Source organism: Aptenodytes patagonicus, chromosome 3 (genome assembly GCF_965638725.1).
Source record: "Aptenodytes patagonicus chromosome 3, bAptPat1.pri.cur, whole genome shotgun sequence".
Lineage (NCBI taxonomy): Eukaryota > Metazoa > Chordata > Aves > Sphenisciformes > Spheniscidae > Aptenodytes > Aptenodytes patagonicus.
In genome coordinates, this window is record NC_134951.1 from 30,135,107 (window position 1) to 30,145,588 (window position 10,482).

General features: G+C 41.8%; 1 long non-coding RNA gene across 1 annotated transcript; it reads right to left on the minus strand.

The window, feature by feature from the left end:
- Nucleotides 1-5,461: 5,461 nt before the first annotated feature.
- LOC143158979 (uncharacterized) lies at nt 5,462-9,840 on the minus strand. The gene is made up of 4 exons (XR_012995083.1): nt 9,732-9,840; nt 8,047-8,154; nt 6,931-6,993; nt 5,462-5,884 (listed from the first exon to the last, which is right to left on the minus strand). It is a non-coding gene; the product is annotated as an uncharacterized LOC143158979 (long non-coding RNA).
- Between the last annotated feature and the right edge of the window lie 642 nt (nt 9,841-10,482).

Below are 10,482 nucleotides of genomic sequence, written 5' to 3' on the forward strand. Positions count from 1 at the left end.
ATACATCTAAATCCAATGCTCAAAATTGCTGAGCACTCAACAACTGCCACTGAAGGTATTAAAAGCCATGTTTAAGATATGCATATGGACTCTGGAAAAAATATAAGGCTGCAAATATGGGATTTATCCAACTAGGTGTTGATGTTTGCACCTTGGCTTCTTTTGAAGGTGAGAAGCAGGCACTTGTAGGACATGATTTATCATCATAAAGCAGGTGTTTCAACTGGGTCTCAAGAATTGCTCCTTAAAACTGTCTGTATCCTCTTCATTGCTTTATAGAGAAGGTAGGTGGCCAGCTCAAGAACAGATGTCTACGACGAGGGCATTGAAACCTAGATCCCAGCCCCTTGGGGTTTGTTGGTAAACAATATTGCAGCATGCAAGGCCTGGGGCACCACACTGAACAATGAAACTAAAATGTGTTCATTTAGTTGAGTACTGTTTATTTTATTCACTAAATGATGTAGGACAGCCTATAAAGAACATGATGTCATATGACCCTCTAGTTATTAACTGTATCATAGTGAATTTGCACAAAGTGATGCTGTCTGTAAAACCTTAATTATACCATTTGTTAACTTTTAAATCCTTGACTTTGCAACCTTACTGATTCTTCAGAAGAAATGCCTATGTATTCTTGGGTTTTTAGAAGTCAGACTGAAAACCCAGAAATTTTCTCATGAGAAATTGTCTATTGGCAGAACTGGAGCCTTCTATCGCACAGATCTTTGTCACTTCAGCAGCAGAATAACTGATAGCAGTATCAGATTGTCATCGCCTGTGTTTACCAGCAGTAAAGGAGAATGAAAAGTGCCCTTTCCAAGGTGCTTTATAGCCCATAGCTGATATCAGGGGAGTGGTGAGGTTTAGGAAGTTGGAGTTATGCTCTGCATTTTGAGGAGGAAGTTCCTGGTGGTTAGAGATCCTTCTGGACTACGTCTATCGTGGTCTCTTCCTCAGTCCTCTGAAGTCAGTCCTCTTTCTCAGCTAATCTCAGTCTTAGCAGGTTCTCCTGGACCTTTAGCCATTACTTGTCCTAACCTAGTCCTTCCATTGTTTCGTCCTTGTCCCCTGGTTTTGCATCAGGTGGCAGTCTTCTCCTTGCTGCCTGGGCGCCAGAGCTGGGCGTGTTTGAGACTGCCGAAGGCCATGTCCTGAGTTTTTGTTCTTGTAAAAAAAATTCAGTAAGGTTTTATAAGAAAAGCAAGACACTCTGCTATCTTTGCATATGCCTTGCAGCTTGTAATGCTACCATGGAAGCAGTCTTTGCTCCATTCCATTGAGCTGCCTCTGTCTTTGTGGTCTCTGTAGGGATGGGGCATCTGGCATAGCAGCCAAAATCTGTGAGAAAACACAATACATTTGGGGCTCATGTCTTAAATTTGTTTAAATGTCAAGCTGTCCAAATTAGCTAAGAAACAGAGTTGGTCCACCCTGCCATTGGCTTTCCTGAGCATGCTAATCTTCTGCAGCACTGTGGGAGGAAGGCCAATGCAGCGAAGGGAAGCGCTCACAGTCCTGTTTCAAAATAAGGCACAGGAAACCTCACATAGTGCTAGACCACCCCAAAGGAGTAATTCCTGCAAGGTTTGCATTAAATGTTTCTTGTGCTATGCTGCAAAAAGCAGCTGCCAAACCATTGGCAGGCTTGATGTTGAACAGTGAACTTAAAGGGGCAGATCATTTAATAGTGACACCACATAATTTGTTGTTACTGAAGTCCGCATTTATCCTATTAATAAAGAGTTTGGCATTAACATTTTGTGTAAATGAGGATAATTTATTAAGTGGAAAAAAAAAGAAACGAAGGAAAACAGATTGCTCCAGAGAGCAAAGATATATATCACTGCAAACATACATAATGAATCCAATTTATAAAGCCCTTTTAATTAAAAGTTTCTTACTTGAATTATTTCATTTGGTTGCAAAATGTGAGCATGTTTTAGTAAGGCAAACTTCTCAGCTGATTTTTAGGCCCCTTTTAAAAGAAAATAACTATTATGTTTATATCTGTCTGTTTGTCATTAAGAAATTGTTATTTATAGTTTACCAAAGTGGTGTAAACACAGTGTTTGGGGGTTGTGCTTTTGTTCATCAGTGTTTCCCCTGAATTCAATTCCAGCTACCTAGGCCTTTTAACAGTGATACTTATTCTTCTTTATAGGACTGATGAATAATACCAATACTTGCGTCCTGCTTTTTATAACAGACTTGAAACTATCCCCTAGCTTGGGAACATGAATGCTTACTGTCCCACTCTTCAAACATATGCTATACAATATCATATGTTTAAATACACACATAGAAAAGATGCATCTGCTGCAAGGAGGTGTCTGGTGTCTTCAGGTGGTTGTTTGCTTTGAGCATATTAGTGAAGAAGGTTGTCTCACATCTGTCCCACAAAACCTCCAGTTTTGCATAAGAGCTTGTTGCACAGACCGAAGCAAAACTGCATTCCCAGCATTTGAAAGCACTGAGCTATTGGAGAGGAAGTTGGGTAGGAATGGTAAAGACAAGTGTTTTCTACCTTACAGTCTTCACTGCTACCAAAACCACATATCCACCTGAGATGGAGCCATGGACAGCTCTGGGAATGACCCATCCCCTCCTCCTTAATTTTAAGGTTCAGTATCAACAACTCAGGAAAGTCTGGAGCTTGAAATAGGGGTTGGATGTCCAGTCAGGAAATCGACTTGATACTGCTTTCAGATATTAAACTTTAATGGAAGGTTAAAAAGTATTCCACTTAAGCAGATGTTGACCTACTTATCTGGCTTTTTTTCATGTACGTGTGCTGTGTAGCCTCCCCATGTGGTTCTTCCTAACCAGTAAAACAGACTTGTTCAGTTGATTTTTGGGTAAAGATGGTACAACTTGTATTTAGTATGCTTTGGGAGGTGGTAGGTGAGACATAGAGCTTGTGACACATCTCACTTACTAATATTCCCTCCTCCTGATTCCAAGCAGATTTAGATATTGATTTATTCCCTGATCAGCTTAACTTTTGGAGTAGGACCTGTGAGATTTAGCTTTGAACCAGGGAAAAATATTTCTCTCCACAGGTTTAATGGAACATAATGTGCTTGCCTATCACAGCACCGCAGTGAGATTTGCCCAGGTGACTCTTCTTCAAAGGCTGAAGAGCAGAGGGATCGAGTTGGTCCTTGGAGTGTCATTCTGTACTCCCACAGAAGCCAAGTTCACTTGTAACACTTGTTTTAGTGAATGAGCAGAAGTTATCCTTAAATAACCTTTAAAAATTGCTAATAAATTAAGTCATTATAAAAATAAAGGCCTTGCATCTGTGTCAGGAAAAAAAAGGTGCTAGCCCTTGCTAATACCTGCAAATAGCTCTTCTATTGATGTATATTTGTATTTGGCCACAAGCAAAAGAAGGGAGCTATATAAACCAGAAAAAGAAGAGGGCTCTTGAGAACCTTTTCACTGAACTTTGGGAGTGAGAAAATTAATTTTCTAACCTTCAAATTAGAAGCCCTCTGTGCAGATCCAGAGTTCGCTTTTCAGCTTTTGTGAAATGCTGAAGTTTGCAGCTTCTTTCTGAGACATTAAAGTCAGGATTTCTCCCAAATTACTTTTTTTTTTTTTTAGTTTTAGTTAAAAATGATAAGGTTTATTTTCCCTCTGTTTTAGGACCTTAATCTTTCCCACAGACATAAACAAGTTTCAGTTTGCCAGTTGGCCCTCCTCCTGGTTACCGGCAGTTCTGCTTGAGTAATCTCACAGCTTGAAAAACTGACATAAGTATAATCTAATTTCATTTGGTATTGCAAGAGTTTCTTTCCTTTTTTCTCCATGTAAATTTTGAGAGTCAGGGAGCATTTTGTGCTCAGTGATTTCCCTCCTACATCATCATTTTGCACTAAGTGTGCAAAGAAAGAGCTAGGAAGCTGTCTTGGTCCTTTCCGTAGTGCTGATAATCAATGTGCTGCCCTTTGTGAGGCCATCGTGTTCAAATACAGGATCCAACACCTTCTGAAGGAAACTGCCAGCACTTATCTTTAAATTGCTTTTTCTCTGCTCCCGACAAATATTGACATTGCTTTTCTGGCTTTCGTAAAGAGACCACAGTCTTGGCTACACTGATGTGAAGAGCAAGCAAAGCATGGACGTACTCAGACTTTCTTACTGCAAAGACTGCTTATACATGTTTCAAAACCTCTCTCAGGCCATTGCATTAAAGTGTCAGAGTGTTTTGATTTTCAGATGACGACATGTGATGTGGGGAGAGCTTTTGCGCTTACTTCACCCTAGTCCTTATGTGTCAAGGATGTGTGTCTTGGTTTATGTCTCATCCTGCTCCCTACCATGGTGCCCTGCATTCAAGTCATTGACTACCGTTTAGACCATCACTCCCAAATAGCAGGGACATATCCTGGTACCGAAAGGCTATTATAGGAATTGGAAATATTATCATTAGTGCATGGACAACCTGATTTTGCTGTTTTTCCCACACGGAGATCAGATTTTTTTCTCTCCTGCTGTTCTTTTTTTCATAAATCTCTGGAGCTAGGCAGCTGCCAGGAGGTGGTGCTGATGTACTCCTCTTGTTCAGGAGCAGTGTGATGCCTCTGAGCGCACTGGAGTGACAGACAGTTTAATTTTGGCAGGCACGCACAAGCTAACAGTATTCAGTTGCATTTTTACATCGGTTAAATTTCATGTCACCGAAGCTACCTGCAAATATTGTGCGGCTGTATTGACTCTGCTGTGAGGGGGAGCTGGACTTTGGTCTGTCTTCTTCTTCTAAAACACATTTTATAGCCTTCCAGGTACCTGGTTCCTCATCTGCAGGCTGGCAGTCTTGATATCTAGAAACTCCCTAAGAAAACCATTAGACATTAAGCAACCAGTGTTCAGATCAGGAAATAAAGATACGAACTGCAAGTGCAAGTTGCTCGTTTTATAAATGCAAATGCTTTGGGAGAGGGGTTCAGAGTGATGTACGTCAGTTTAAATTGTATTGCATGGGAAAGGTGGTGGTATTTCCTTTGTACCTCCCTGTGTTGGTGTGTTCCCATGGGACCTGGAAGCTCTGTGGAGCCCATTTCACCTGGTGAAGCAGACAGTGTTTCAAGACGATGTAATCAGGACGAGCATGATCTTTTACTCACCTTCCATAGTTCAAACACATCCCTGTTACAGACTTGCCCTGGAAGAGTTAAAGCCCATTTTCTCCACGACCATCTCACAGCTCCTTGACCCTTGTCGGGCTGCTGCTTCAGGCCCAGCTATTCTGTCACAGCCCCTTAGTTTGCTGCTGTGGCTTCAGACAGTATCTGCCTCACCTCGGACTTCTGGGTGATGGTCAGGCTTTTGAAGCTCTTCTCGTTCATGTTCTGTACACTCAGCATGGCCCAGAGCACCAGGCTCCTACCCCTGCGCTCCCACAAGCTCCTGCTTGCCCTACTACCCTGAACATCTTTCCTGCTGCTTCGTTGCTGCTCTCCTCTTTTCTGCCCTTTTCTTTCTTTGATAACTAATATACATGTGTAAAACCCCCCCAACTACTTGTAGAGCTTATTCTACAGAAATCTGGCCAACAACCTACAGTCACGCTGGCAGGTGCAAGCTGTGGAGAACTGATATTGAAGAGCCAGTGATTGCCTGGTGTATCAGCTCTTTGGGTTCTCCTTAGACGATCTTCGAGTAGACCCAGCTTGCATTTCTTGGTGTACAGTTAAATCATTGTTGTTTCTCCCTGTGGCTTTCCTTCTGTCTGTTGTTTAATGTCTGACACAACAATTCTTCATCTAAGTATGTTTTCTTGTGCACCTTTTCCTATAGGCAGAACTCATCTCCTGGCTGAAGGTCTGCTTCACAGTCATGCTCTGAGGCTTGTTGTCTGTCTTCAGAATGGCATAATCTGTAACAAATGTACCATGTAAGTCAGTTAAAAATACGTTGATCTTTATTCCTACTCTGTCTGTGAATGCTTGATAGGCCAAGAAATATTCAGGAAGCCAGCGTCATAAAACTCTTGTGAGCACAAAAACTAAAACCCTACTGTTAAGCCACTAGTATGAAAGACTTGACCCCATAAAGACAAATAAATCTGCGTATCATATAAATTCCCTCTCTGGACACTAATGCTCAGATTCACTGCTTCCAAGTACTTCAGAATTTCACATATGTATTTTTTTCTTTCACATAAAGGTCCGTCTCAGCGTGACATCATGGCATTTACTCCTTCCCTCTGTTGCAAGTCTATACTAAAGTTAACTGTAAATTCAGTCTTGTAACTAAGTTTAACTTGCAGAAGAATACATACTCTTCAAGGAAGTTTATGGCATTTTCTGAGGTTTCGTTCTCTTTCAAATGGCCTCATTTAAAATACTAGACTATAAGGCAGTCTTGAGTAGTGAAACTCATAACCTTTCATGTTTCTGCATGGATGGAAAGAAGCTGATGCTCTGATTGGTTTCCTACACAAGTCTCTGGAGAGATAAATATAGCAAGGGAAATAGCAAAGACCTTGCTGTACAATAATCTGTTTCAGTAAAGTCTGCTCTATAAGAAGGATTAAAGACCTGTGACCAGGATCAAGTAAAATGTGAGCATATGATTGCTAGATAGGAGATGGGCAAAATCACTATGACTGGTATTCTGCTGAAGTCTAGAAGAATTCACAATATCCTCTGGGCTTCTCTTGCAACAACCAAACAAATGCCTTTGTGGTTGGTTTTTTTTTTTGTAACCCTATTAATTAGCTTAACCTAGTGGTTACCCCCCTGCCCCTCCTCCAGCCCCCTTTCTCCAGTAGAATTAAAGCTTTTTTCATAAAGGTAGTTTTTGATGAGATTTGGTTGAATAAGTGCAAATAGCTTCATTCCTTTTGGGTCTGACTCACTGATGAACTCAAATACCTCCAAATAGTTATGTCAGGAAATATTTCAATTAAAACAGACTTACTTTCTCTTGTCACAGATCATCACCAGACCAAGTTCTCCAGATCTTCTCAGGTTGTCTCTGACCCTACCATGTAAGATTGCTACAAGTTACTTACTTGTATCTCAGCATCACCCTAAAAAGAGGTGTTTCCAAGCATCTTTCTTATTAAGAAATGGCAAAGCTTTCTATCCTTGCCTTCTTGCTGGATTATGTTTGTGACAGTCCTATTTGAAAAGTGTAAGTCTCAAATTGCTTACGGTCAGGCTTTATCTGGGAGTGTGACAGGAGCATGAAACAGGATCTCTCTGGAACTAGTAATTTATGCCATGGTTTACCTTCTGCTGAGAGACCAGAATAAATTAGTCTAATTTACATCAAGAGAATATTTAGTTTAGATATTAGGAAAAGCTTTCTCTCTAGGGTAAATGCAGCATGCACAGTCATAGAGTGTCTTGGGTTAAGTTCATGCAAGCAAATTGGATATGTGGGGGTCTGGAGACAGGGGACTGTGTCTTGGTGCAAGGAGGGATAGGGTAGATGAGAAGTTTTCAGCCTGGTGTCCATATCTGGCTTGCCCAAAAGCTCATTCGTGAGGGTGGCAGGGTGACTTGTTCTGGTGCAGCAGTGGTCTGCTCTGGGCCAAAATCTTCCTCAGCTCGCCCTCACCATGTGGGTCCAGGGCTGCTGTAGGGGCAGAAAGAACACACTGGGTAGGTGCAGCTCATCCCATGCTCTGATAAACTGGGCTTTCTGCACCCACAGTCTCGGTCCCCAGACACCAGGTGAGGTGTGGCAGGAAGCCAAACTCCCCTGTCCTCGGAGGAAGAAGTTAAACGTCTCACTGAGAGCTGTCCTACATGACCCCTTGAGCACCTTCTGGTTCTGCATTTCAATGATTCCATTACACAATAAACCAGGAAAAGATAAAACTCCATAAATACATCACCTATGACCCTGGAAATGGTAGTTTTGCAGAACTGCTTTCCTGTGTTTTTCATTCAAGGTGTATTGTGCTGTTCATTACAGTATGTCAGTGTGACAGTAGCATTATTCTCTTATTTACAGTTCTTCCTTTCTCTTCAGCAGTGAAAATGAAAAGGAAATCAATGCCATTAAAGAGAATAATGACAAACTCACCTCCTGCAAGGTCTGTGCTCATGTATTTATTTTTTTCTGAATTCTCATCTCTGAATGTACTTGTACAGATGTGATGGAAGAATGGAGGAAAACTCCAAGAAAGCACCACTGCAAAAGAGAGAAATACTGTGGTAGGCGACTGCATTTGCAAAAGATTGAGAACAATCCGGTGTCCTGCATGCCCCTCCGCCCCCCTGGCCTTTACGAAAATCTGCTGTATGATTAGAAATGTCAGGGAAGAAGCTCAAGAAAGATCAAATTAAATGACACAGGAGACAAGGGGAGCTAGTACAATTCTGTACCAATCAAACAACATGCAAACTTCAGTAACATCATTGTGTCTTTCAGTCAATCTGTGCATCACACTGTGAAGCCTCAGATCAAAGACCTGTTAAAAATCCACCGAGGAAGTTCTCCATCAGGCAAGAGCCTGTGGTCTCTCACAATTTTTTAAGTCAGAGCAGCACCTAATGCTGAACTGTGCCAGCAGGGCAGTATTTCATTGCCCTTTCTGTGCAATTCTGAACTAAAACCCTTTTATGAATTTCCAGATTGTGAGCAGAGTGTACAAGGAAAGGCACAATGTTTGGAAACCACTTGAGCTTTCAGAAGTAAGAAGGCTGCAGTGTGACTCTATATTCTCTGCAAGAGTCTTGTTCCTCTGTGCTGTATTGCTCAGTGAACTATATTGACTGCTCAGTTCTTCCCGAGCGTGAATTTTACTGAGGAACGAAGCAACAGGGATAGAGGGCAGCGTGTATATCCAGCAGGATGCCTTTGCTCTAACGAGTGGGGCAGCCATACAGCATTTTGAGTTGCTGACTATAAAGGATGAAACAAATCCCATTTGCATACTACTCTCAGGGAGGGTTTTTCATTAGTGAAGTTCACCCTCTTTTTACTGTACCAGTCACTATCTCTGAAACAACCCTGCTGGGCTGATGGCAAGCAATTTAGATGGGCTCAAAAATGGTTCAGTAAGATGAAAATTTCCAGTGGATAATTACCCAGCCAATATTTCATAGGTTTGACTGCTTGCTAATTAACATACCTTGACTAGATCTGCCTGCAGCCAGAGTAGAGCCCATTACGGAGTGAGCTGCCAAATTATGTAGTAAATACTGTGAGGTAACTTCGTCCAAAGACAGGCTGCCGATGTGTGATATGGCTTGGAGGTGCTATATTTTGGCTGGATGAAGGGAAATCTAAACTAAGCTGAAAAGGAGAAAGGTGCAGAATGCGGCTGTGAGTATGATCAGGGAGCTGAATACTGATCACAGGGGAGGAGAACAACATCAGGGCAGACAGTGATGGGTGTGGACTGTAATCCAAGGTTAAACATGGAGAAGAGCACCTAGAGCAAATGATGGTACTGGCGCAGGAGCAGAAAGCGATAGATTTTGGCATGGTTCATAACCATTACAGTAACAAAGCTGCACAGCAGGATCCTGGCCAGCTGCACATGCTTGTGGAGTCAGGACATCTATGGTCCCCAAAGGAAAGAAGAGCATATAAAGGGCTGTTGTATGCAAAGTGTGTATGTGTTTGTGTGAGACAGAGAGAGAGAAAAAAAGGGCTTCGTTAGTCTCTCTTGCTGAGAAGGAAAATTGCTGTTGGCCTCCCCATTGAAAGAACAGAGTCTGCAATTGTCGGTGCAATAATTTCATTACAGCATGTTTAGGTACCTGGTGGTGATGCTCCTGATGTACAGAGGTTGCACACCTTGCAAGGGAATTTGTTGAGACTTTCCTAGTAAGCACTGCATCCTGTATCCTCAGCACATTTCATACATCATGGCTGGTTTCCCCTGGGACAAAATATTTCTGTTTCAGCTGCATTACCCAAGAAATACACCTGCTCCTTTATGTAATCAGCACCATCTCTACAGAAGAGTAAATAGCTACACATTTACCTGACACGGCAGATGTTAAACATGCTTGTAAAATGGCAAGTAGCAACTGAGAATTAGCTTTGCAAAACCCTCCATAAATGTTATAAATAAATAAAATAGGTAAAAGACACAGCTTTGTGCAGTTTTCTCCATTCATTTGCACTTGTTCTGCTTGTGAGTAACAGAGTCCTAGATAATCTGTGCACATGTGGAAGTTTATATGTTTTTGCATGCTTTTAACCGTTTGTCCTAAACTCCCATAGAACCACTCTGTGTTGGGTATGTATGTACATATTCATAAATATAAGGGAAGGTAATCTGGATGTATGTATGACAGTGTGGTGTGTAAGGTTGTCAAAGGAGGAGGAGCGAAAGTAGATTCACTGCCACTTTACTGCTGCTTTTGAAACATTTTCATTGTTACCTTCAAAATGCTGCCAGTTCTTCAATTTAATGGAAGACTTTGCTGAGGAGCAAGATGGGAGTCACCAGCAGCTTGGTGGTGCCTTGTCTCTATGAGAAGGAATGTCTCCTGGCTTGCAGTA